The sequence below is a fragment of the Eleutherodactylus coqui genome, chromosome 8 (assembly GCF_035609145.1).
Source record: "Eleutherodactylus coqui strain aEleCoq1 chromosome 8, aEleCoq1.hap1, whole genome shotgun sequence".
NCBI lineage: Eukaryota > Metazoa > Chordata > Amphibia > Anura > Eleutherodactylidae > Eleutherodactylus > Eleutherodactylus coqui.
This window is the reverse complement of record NC_089844.1, coordinates 172478633-172489454: the sequence shown is the minus strand read 5'-3', so window position 1 is coordinate 172489454 and position 10822 is coordinate 172478633. Positions and strand designations below refer to the sequence as shown.

Genomic DNA, 10822 nt, shown 5'->3' with positions numbered 1-10822 from the left:
CTTTTAATAAATATTCATAAATACTATCAGTCTTTTTTTCCCACCTATATGAAGTACAATATGTGGTGAAAAAACATTGTCAGAATCACTTAGATATGCAAAACCTTTATGGAGTTATAATATGTTATGTGACACGTCAGATTTTCAAAATTTGGCTCCATCACTAAGGGGTTAAAAGAACTTTAGAGAAAACGTAAAAGCGGAAGTTAACTTCCTTGTCTAAGGAGGCGGGGGGGGATAAAATTACAGAAGTGAGACAAAGCCTAAACGCTGCATGGTGGCATCCCGCGATCAGTCCTGGAGGGTGCAGGTAAAGCCAACAAATCCTTTATGATCATCCGCATTCTCCGCTGTGACATTGTGGGGTGCCCCCTGCTCCAGACCCTCCTTGTAGCCTCAAGGAGCAGCTCTCACCCTAGAGCACCCGGTCTAGAATTTAATGTAGAGATGGCGGCATTCAGGACAAACATGGGCGGAGGTGGAGGTGGAGGGGGGAGGCATGGTCCAGTGTTAGCCTGTAGAGCAAACTAATTGTTCTCAGCAAGAGAAACCAAGTAATCTGGTAGATATGATACCTTTTTTTTTCAAATATTGAATCTTTATTTGGGATTACAGACGGAGTTCAAACAGAATTGTGTGGTAATAAAGTAACATTAGATTGACAAAACTCTGATATTTCTTCTGTTTATACAAAGCGTAGTATAAAATGTTCAAATCCCATTTTTTGTATAATAATAATAAAACATTTAACAGCGGTGTACCTTTTTTTTTCTGAAAACAAGACAGAGACATTTAATAAAACTAAACAATTGGCACTAAAATTGCTTCTTGTAGATTCTGTTTTTTATTTTACCTCCACATTCCCCACTCCTCCTTATGTCTTCTAAGAGAGTTGTCTCTCAACGCCAACCACTTTTCAAAAACTCGTTCAGCCATTCGGTCACTCAACTCTCCAAACGTGTGTGTGTGTGTGTGGGGGGGGGGGGGGGGTAGTGTTTTTCCAATGTTTGGCTATGAGGGATTTGGCCGTCATCAAGGCATGTCCCAATAGGTATCTAATATTAGGGGGATAGGTATTCAAGTCAATCAATAGTAGTAGTAGGGATGTCAGTAAGGGCTAAGACACCGTGAAGTGCAGACATAGAGGTGTTTGAGGTGTTTGAGGAGTGCAGGGCTCTTGCTGGAGGCTACAATCAAGTATAGTTTCTACCAACTCTAGGGCGTGAATGCACGTCCGGACTTCCAACTAGATAAGCACAGATTGCCCAAAACTGAGACATATGTTATCTGAATTTCTCAGGGCTTTATCTGTACTATCTTAAGTGGATGCTCTGATGACTATCAGTCCTCCTAGCCTAAAAACAGAGCACTCTTACACTGATATATTAAACAGTGCGATCATTAGCCATTGGGCATAAACACTTTGGAGATGTGTGTATAAGCATCAAATACCACATCATCCACATATTTGGTGTAAGTGCTAACATCGGCTCTGATCGCAAAAAGAGGGGATATCCCCATATAATTGAGTTACACTCTTTAACCCTCTGAACTACTCCATCACAAGTACTAGAAACACTTCAGGCAATTCTGTGCCCAGGCAAATATACCACTATGTTAAATACAGTATAAATCAGTGGTATTATCGGTCGCAGGCGCCGACCACCTCTACCTCTAGAAGGACAATAGAAATAATCACGAACTAACTACATATAAGTGTTATAAGCCCTACGAACCATTCTTCATTTGGGGCATTTGAGTACAAAAGACAGAGGCTATTCGTCTTGATCCTGATGAATCGGCTCACTTATTACATCAGGGCCGTAGAAACGCGTCGATTAAATATTATTTGTCTATCATCCTTCGCCTTCTGAAATAAAATTTATACCGTTATTACCACTGTATAAATAGTAATATAACCGTACCTGTAAATCTATTAAGGGAACGGTAATTAACATCGGTATAGCGGATCACCACGATAAGGTGATATACCTACCCCCTGTCCTGTATGTTCTTTGGGTGTTTGTATGTTTATGTTCGTCTAGTTTCCTGATGTGTGCTGGGCCATTTGGTGGTGTGATTTAGCGTATTTTAAATAAAGTCCTATAATAAAAGTTATATTTTAATAATAGAACAGATTATCTAATCTAATATTTCTGGGGCACTTTCACAGTGAAATTGTAGTATTAGTTTAGCTTTCCTTTCTATGCGGGACTTTAATGAGACTTCCAATAGGTTGAGGATTGGACCCCAATAGTTATAGGACATGACCAGAAAATGTGAGTGAGGGTGCCTCTCTGTCCGCAGTTTCTCCAGCAATTGCTGTCGGAATTATGAAGTCTGGTGGCTAGTAGACAAGGGGTGTAGTACCATCTTAAGTTTATTTTTAGTTGTGTTTCTAGGGTGCCTAAGCCCCTGGCGGAGCCGCATGCCATTTTGTAAACTTTTTCCCAAGTGTCAATTGGTATTTTTTCTCCCAATTCTTTTTCCCAGTTGAGCATGTGCATTTTTTTTTTGGAAAAGGATGTTATTGCTTGTTAAGACATCATAGAAATATCTGGTGTCCGATTTCCCTAATGGGGGGGTTGTTGTAATTTTTCCTAGGACTGCGGCTGGGATTTTTGTTTTGTGGATAGACGATTTCTTTAGAAAGGCTTTTATTCTAATATAGTTGAAGAGGTGCTTTTGGGGCAGGTTATATTTTGAGTGTATGGTCTCAAAGGGCAACAGCTCATCTCCCTTTGTTAAATCGTCTATCTTTTTTATCCCTTTTTTTTCTCACGCGTCAAGTTTTAGGTCTGTATTGAATAGGCTTAGTATCTCAAGTGGTATATTGGGTTTTATATGGGTGTCATACGTTGCCATTTTCTCAGTATACTCCTTCCAGGATTCCAGGGAGGCTATAACGGTAGGGGGTGGATTCTTTAGGTCTATTTGTACTTCTGGATTTTTTGACATAACTTTGAGGGAGGCTGCTAGTAGTAACGTGCTCCCCTTTTTGGAGTTGATGAAGCCTGTTTCCATGCCCACCCAGGTCATTACATTTTCTGTTCTTATCCAGTTTCTAGTTTGGTTTAGGATATTTGCTTTGAAATATGCTTCTAGATTAGGCAGGTCTACTCCTCCCTTTTTCCGATGTAAGGCTAGGATTGGTGTGGCTAATCGTGGTTTGTTTCCCCTCCAGACAAATATGGCGAGTTGTCTTTGTAGTTTCTTGAGTGTATTTTTTTATATGGGGATTGGTAGCACTCTAAAAAGGTATAGGATCTTCGGCAATATTTTCATTTTATATGTCATGATCCTACCCAGCCATGACAGGTTTATGTTTGATAGATAGTTGAGCTCCTTTTGAATTGTTTCTTGGAGGGGTGTGAAATTTATTGTTTCTAATTTATTTGTATTTGCTGTCATTAGTGTTCCCAAATACGATATGCTATCTGCTTCCCACTTGAAGGAGAACTCCGTCTGGATTATGTGTTTTAGGTCTTTTGGGACATTTATGCCTAGTATTGTTGTTTTATCAACATTAAGTTTGTAATATGAGATATCGCTAAATTGTCCTAGAATCTGGTAGGCAGCTCTCAAAGATTCTAGAGAGTGGGACAGGGTTAGGACGATGTCGTCAGCAAACAAGCCGATTTTATGCTGACGGGCATTAAGAGGAATTCCCCTTGTTTTGATGGAGGATCTTATTTGTTCGGCAAGCGGCTCCACCATGAGGACGTACAGGATCGGGGAAAGCGGGCACCCCTGGCGTGTTCCATTTGTTATTTGGAATTTCTCAGTAAGAGCCCCATCTACCATCACCCTTGCTGTCGGACAGGAGTACAGGGCCAGGACGGCGCAAATCATTTCTCCTCCCATGCCAAATTTTTCTAAGACTTTGAATGTGTAACCCCAGTGAACCCTGTCGCAAGCTTTTTCCGCGTCTAGGGCCATAACTACTGTTGGTGATTTTGTATTTTTTGAAGAGTGGATAAGGTTAAGGAGTTTTCTGGCGCCGTCCGAGGCCTGCCGCCCCTTTACAAATCCGACCTGATCAGAATGCACGTCAAGCAACCTGTTTGCTAATATTTTTGCATAAACCTTGACATCTGTATTGAGCAAAGATATCGGTCTAAGATTTGCTGGGTCATCTGGCTCCCTGTCGGGTTTGGGTAATACTATTACTGTAGCTTGGAGCATTTCTTCAGGAAAACTCCCTTTCTCCATAGCTGAGTTAAAAGTCTTCTCTAGGCAGGGAGACAGAGATCCTGAGAACAGCTTATAATATTCAGCCGAAAACCCATCAGGCCCAGGTGCCTTTTGTTGTTTCATGGAGGATATTGCATCCATTATTTCAGTCGTTGTTATTGGGCAGTTTAGCCTATCGACCTGGGTTTTATTTATTGAAGGCAAGTTAATTTTGCTCAGAAATTCTTCTATGTCTGCGGCCCTGGGATGGGTGAGTTGTGAGTCGTCTTTAAGATTATATAATTTGCTGTAGAAGGAGCGGAATGCCTCTAATATTTGTTTTGGGTGGGTTATTTTTTGTTCCTTTTTTTTGAAGTTCCAAGTAAACGGGATGTTTGTTTTTTTTGTTTTTCTTTTTATCAAATTGGCCATCCATTTTGAGGGTTTGTTGAGAGAGGCATATACGTTGGCTCGATGGGATGTAATTTTCCTATCATGGTCCCCTTGTAGAACTTTATATAATTCTAATCTAGTTTTGAATAAGTCGTTGTACTATTGTTGGGATGTTGAGGATTATAATTGCTTTTCTAAACTTTGGATTTTGGTCAGCAGCATTTCCGTTTTTTTTTTTAAACATTAGATTTTTTTATTAATTTTAACAAACATACAAGTCATTGGTACATAGTAGCATAAGAGATTTGCACATAATCAACGAATATTTAGTATCAGATTCAGACTGTGCTATTTGTGTTAGTATTTTGATTAAGTTACTTTACTACAACAATTGGTAACATTCCACAACTTTACAATCAAAATATGTAACTGGTATGGTAACCACTCTGTGCTATATAGGGTAGTACTCTATTGAGATTTTATTGCACATTCTTATATTGTGGTTATGGTATAGTCATGTACTATTTTCTATAACTTACACTTAGCGTAATCGTTGTGTTCCTCTGACAACCTGTATTCCACACATATTTTGCAACGAACATATAACATATGAACAAACTCAGTAACAAGGCTTCACGCATCTGTGTGATTCAACTGTTACTTTTTTAAGGATATTCTCCAAGTCTCCCAGGTCTCATTAAATTTTTTGGTGTTCTTATTCCGGAACGCCAACCATTTTTCAAAAATATATTGTTCGTCCATACGTCTTTTAAATTCTTCTATGTCTGGGGGTAATGGATTTTTCCAGTGTCTTGCTATTATGGATTTGGCGGTCATTAGGGAGTGAGCAAGTACATATCTTATCTGTTTAGGAAACGTTTCCAAGCCCATCAGCAATATATACATTTTGGCGTCTTTAGGTATGTAGCACTTCAATGTGCTTTGTAAGAACATGGTTATGTTTTCCCAATATACTTTTAGTGTTGGGCAGGACCAAAAAATGTGTGATAATGTGCCTTTTTGGCCGCAGCCTCTCCAGCACAAACCATCTCCCAGGTTCGATCTATTGTATAAAAGTGATGGGTTGTAGTACCATCTTAGGTTAATTTTGGTTTGTACTTCTAGTATGTTAAGTCCCATAGTGGATTTTGTCATTAACGTATTCGAGCTGGACCATTGATCCAGAGGTATCTTTTCTTTGAGTTCTAGTTCCCAGTTCGACATGTATGTTTTTTTTGTCATTGCTTTGTTGTTGGTTAGTATGTCATAATAGTCTCTTGTCTCCGATTTACCTTCGAGAGGGTTTGTGAGAATTTTCTTAATGATTGTGGTCGGTAGTTTTACTTTGTGTAAGGGTTTCTCTCTTAAGAGAGAGCAGATTCTAAAGTATGTAAATTTTTCGCTCTGCGGGAGGCCATAGACAGTACTTATTTCTGTAAAGCTTTTAATTTCTCTCTTGGATGTTAAGTCCTCTACGTATCTGACTCCTCTAACGCTCCACGGTTTCATATCACAGTTAGGTAAAAATAGATTGAGTGTCTCGATAGGTATGCGAGGAAATTCCGTTTCATCGGATATGCTTATTTTTTTAGTAAGTTCTTTCCATGTTTGGATCGCGGCTTGTAATGTAGGGGGAATGTTTTTAAGTTGGGTGTCTATGCTTTTTGGGAATATTAAACCGTCTATTGAAGTAGCAAGCATTAGTGCCTGTCCAGGTAGATCATTTATATAGCTTTTTTCTACATTGGGCCAGCCTACTGTGTTGTTGGTCCTGATTAATTGTCTAGTTTGGTTTAGTATATTAGCTTCGTAGTATGCCCTTAGATTTGGTACTCCCGCTCCTCCCTTTTTCCGGTGGAGTGCTAATATTGACAGGGCTAAACGTGGTTTCTTTCCACTCCATAAAAAGTTGTTTAGTTGTTTTTGGAGTTTAGAAATTGTAAGCTTGGAGATAATAAGTGGTAAGGTTCTAAAATGGTACAGGACTAGTGGGAGGACTTTCATTTTGTAGGATGTGATCTTGCCCATCCACGACAGTTTTAAACCTGATAAATGGTCAATTACTTTCTGGGTGGAGTTAAGCAGTTTGGGGTAATTTTCTAGTTCTATGTCTCTGGTGGATGGTGTCAACGTTATTCCCAAGTAGGGTATGCCTTTTTTTTTCCACTCAAAGGGAAATTCCGCCCGTATTGCATTTTCTAGGTTTGTAGATACCCCCAGACCTAGAATAAGGGACTTGTCTATATTCAACTTGTATAGAGATACATTACTAAATTGGTTGAATATTTTACATGCCATTCTTAAAGATTCTAGGGGGCGGGTCAGTGTCAAAATGACATCGTCAGCGAATAATCCTATTTTGTATTGTCTGTGATTTATTGGAATTCCCTTTATTTCAGAGGAGGTGTGAATTAGTTCTGCTAGTGGCTCTATAGCCAGCACGTACAAAATAGGAGACAATGGGCAACCCTGCCTTGTGCCATTCGAGATTGATAGGGGGACCGACAGGGTACCATCCACCAAAACAGTGGCTGTGGGGGCTGAATACAGGGCCCGGACGGCACTTATCGTGTTTTCTCCAAAACCAAATTTTTTCATTGTCTCAAAGATGTACTCCCAATGGACTCGGTCAAATGCCTTTTCGGCGTCCAGGGCCAGCATTATTGACGGCACCTTAGATGTTTCTATTGAATGTATTAGATTTAGAATTTTCCGTGTGCCGTCCGAGGCCTGTCTCCCCTTTACAAACCCCATTTGGTCAGAGTGTATTATGTCTGGGAGTATGTCCACCATTCTACGGGCCAACGTTTTAGCGTAGATCTTAGTATCGGTATTAAGTAATGATATAGGACGGAAGTTAGTTGGTGTATTTGGTTCCTTTCCAGGTTTTGGTAGGACTACAATTGTGGCCTGCAGCATCTCTTGTGGGAAGAAGCCTCTTTCTTTGATCTTGTTAAATGTGTTAGTGATATGGGTTGAAAGTTGAGGTAAGAAGTTTTTATAGTACTCTGCTGAATACCCGTCCGGCCCAGGGGCTTTCTGGTTCTTTAGGGATGCTATGGTGTCTATTATTTCCGAGACAGAGAACGGGGCGTCCAAGAGGTCCGTTTGTAAGGATGATAGCTTCGGTAGGTTAACCTTTTGCAAGAAAGCATTGATTGATTCCTTGTCTGGTTGTTTTGTTTGGGGATCATTTTTTAAGTTATAAAGTTTGCTGTAGAAAGAGCAAAAATTGTCTGCAATATGTTTGGGGTTCGATAGTTTTTGTTTTTTGTCCTGGAAATTCCAAATGTAGGGAATATTTGCTTTTATTGTTTTTCTTTTAATCAGATTTGCCATCCATTTGGATGGCCTATTAATTGCTGAATAGCTGTCCGCTCGTTGAGCAGTAATTTCTCTGTCAAAATCCCCTAGTAATGTTTTCCGTAGGGCCAGTCTCAATTTATGTAATTCGGTATGTGTGTTTTGGTCTGGGGAAACTTTTAAAAGGGATTCCTTCAGTTGTATTTGGGTTAGAATTTCATCTGTTTTTTTTGTTTTATCTCTTTTGTATTTGGAGCCTAGTTTTATTAAAATTCCTCTTATGTATGCCTTATGGGCGGTCCACACCATTGCTGGGTCTGTTTGTGGGATGGCATTGAATTTAAAGTATTCAGTTAATGCTTCTTGTATTTTTTCCCTGTATTTGGGAATGCTCATTAAATAAGTGTTGTTCTTCCATGATTTAGTCGGTGCTCCAAGGCCCCTTACATTCAGTGTTGTTATGATTGGTGCGTGGTCAGACCAAGTAGCCGTCCCAACCTCCGCTTTTTGTATTGATGCTAAGAGTTTCCTCTCAACTAGACATAAGTCTATGCGCGAGAAGGATCTGTGTCTATTTGAATAGTGTGAGTATTCTTTTGCAGAGGCGTTGGAGCACCGGAACGTATCATAAAGCGCATTTTTGTGTAGCCATTCTCCCAGGGTGGCATTTCTTTTAAGTTTTGGGTTTGTACTGTCGAGTTCTCTATCAGGTACTAGGTTGAAGTCACCATTTATCATTATTGGACCTTCCGCTACTTGGTTAATTTTTTTTTTGAGTTTGTTAAGAAAATTAATTTGCTTTGAATTTGTTACATATGTGTTTACTAAGGTTATTTTTGTATTCCTAAGGGAACCTACTAAGATTAAATAGCGACCCTTCGGGTCACCAATCTGTTTATCGATGGTGAACGGAGCTCTGTCTCGGAATGCCACCATCACACCCGCCTGTTTTTTTGGGGCACAAGCAAATAAGACCTGCGGAAACATTCTATGGGACATTCTGCTTTTATCTACTTCTAACAAGTGGGTCTCCTGGATACACATAATGTCAACATTTTGCATAATTGCCTCTTTCCACGCAGATCTTCTCTTGAATGGCGAGTTCAAGCCGTTGGCGTTAAGCGATAGGACTTTCACCGCCATGTGGATGGTGGGTGGCGGCAAAGTTGGAGACTTGGGAATTCCTGTGATGCGCGAATGCCTGAGGAAACAAAATAACAAAAAAAAGAGAACCAAACAATATCCTCATTTTGTATAGGGCCAGAACACACGGATGCGTTTGGCGTGAGAGTCAGAATGTTGAGGATTAAACTGACAAATACAGGGCAAGTTAGAACTTGCATTTTTCGGTGGGGGGAGAAAAAGTTCAGCTGTCTTGAGCAGGCACTTCATGAGACGTTGTTTTGTATCTATTGGAGGTGAGGTCTTCTGAATCATTCCGGGGGTGAGGATCTCCGGCTGGTGTGATGCTGGCGTCTGTTTTTTTCTGTGTTGGCGTTTGTATAGGATAAATTTTGCAGTGTAATTCCCCAAGAGTTTAGGGTGTCTGTCGCAGATTTAGGGTCTTGGAGGATATGGGTCCTTCCTTCTTTTGTAACTATAATTTTTGTGGGAAATCCCCATTTGTACTGGATATTGGCTTTTCTTAAGGAGGCAGTGATCGCTGCGAAGCTTCTCCTCGCTTCCAAGGTGGATTGCGATAGGTCAGCGAATATTCGCAATTCAGAGTATGGGTTTGGCAGGGGTTGGATCTTTCTTGTTGCGTTCATTAGGGCTTCTTTTGCGCCAAAATAATGAATTCGAGCTATAATGTCTCTGGGGTATTCCTCTTTAAGGAATTTTGGGCGCGGTAATCTGTGGGCCCTATCTATCTTGAATTCTTGCATTGGCGTGTTGGGAAGCATGGTCTGCATAAATCGTGTAATGTAGTTTACGATTTCCGCATTGGAGACATTTTCGGGTATCCCTCTTATTTTGACGTTGTTGCGTCGATTTCTATCCTCTAAATCGGATAGTTTGAGTTGCAGTTTGTTAACTTTTTCTTCTAGATCGTAGTGGGAGTCAATTAATGAGTTATGCGAGCCCACCACTTCCTCCAGTTTTTTATCATGTTTTTCTATTTTGTTGTTAATGTCCCGAATGGAGGAGTTTACTGTCGAGGTTAACATTGAAATGTCTGCTTGTATGGTGTTTCTCAGCGCCAACACTATTTCCTTTATATACAGCTCAGTCACCGGTTTGTTTGATGCAGTGAGGTTATCTAATTCTTTGTGGTCTCCTTTTTCATGGAGATAATCAGCTCCTGAAACACTTTCAGCATTTTGAGACATCTTCTGCCTCTGTTTTTCTGGGCTGCTTGTGGGGGTTCTTAGTGTGTGTGTAAGGGCCCCCTTGGCATTGTTTTTCCCCCCATTCACTGCTCTGTCTTTTGAGCCTCCCGTTGTGGCTGTGTTATACTGTGAGCCTCCGGCTGCCTCAGCAGGGTTATCTGTTTCTCTCTCCTCCGCTATCACATATAAGTGTTCAGCCTCCGGATCACTCTCAGCAGTCTGAGATATTCTCAGCTTCTGCTTTTCTGGGCTGCTTGTGGGGGTTCTCATTATGTGTGGCAACGTGGTCAGCGCCATTTTGGGTGCAGGGGGTCCCTTGGCAATGTTTTTCCCCCCATTCACTGACCTTTCTCTTGTGCCTTTCGGTATAGCTGATGTGTGCTGAGAGCCTCCGGTCGCTCCGGCAGAGCTGTCAGATGCAGTCTCCTCTGCTGTGGTTTCTAGTGCAGAGCAGCTGTCAGTCACTTGCTCCCGGCAGGGCACGATCTCCTGTGCGGCCATTACAGAGGGAGACCCACGTGCCACAAAGAAGGACTCCAGCTTTGTCGGCACTGGTTTCGAGCCTCTCCTTCTTGCTGACATGCTGTCCTGGTAGGTTCGTTTATCTGCTTTTGCGGTTTTCC

General features: G+C 40.9%; 1 protein-coding gene across 1 annotated transcript in view; it reads left to right on the top strand.

The window, feature by feature from the left end:
* The first annotated feature begins 238 nt into the window (after positions 1-238).
* Positions 239-10822, top strand: part of LOC136577191 (collagen alpha-1(I) chain-like) — a 95095-nt gene continuing 84511 nt past the window's right edge. The window contains exon 1 of the mRNA XM_066576990.1: positions 239-310. The gene's annotated coding sequence lies outside the window, so the exon portion shown is untranslated. The remainder of the gene's footprint in view (positions 311-10822) is intronic.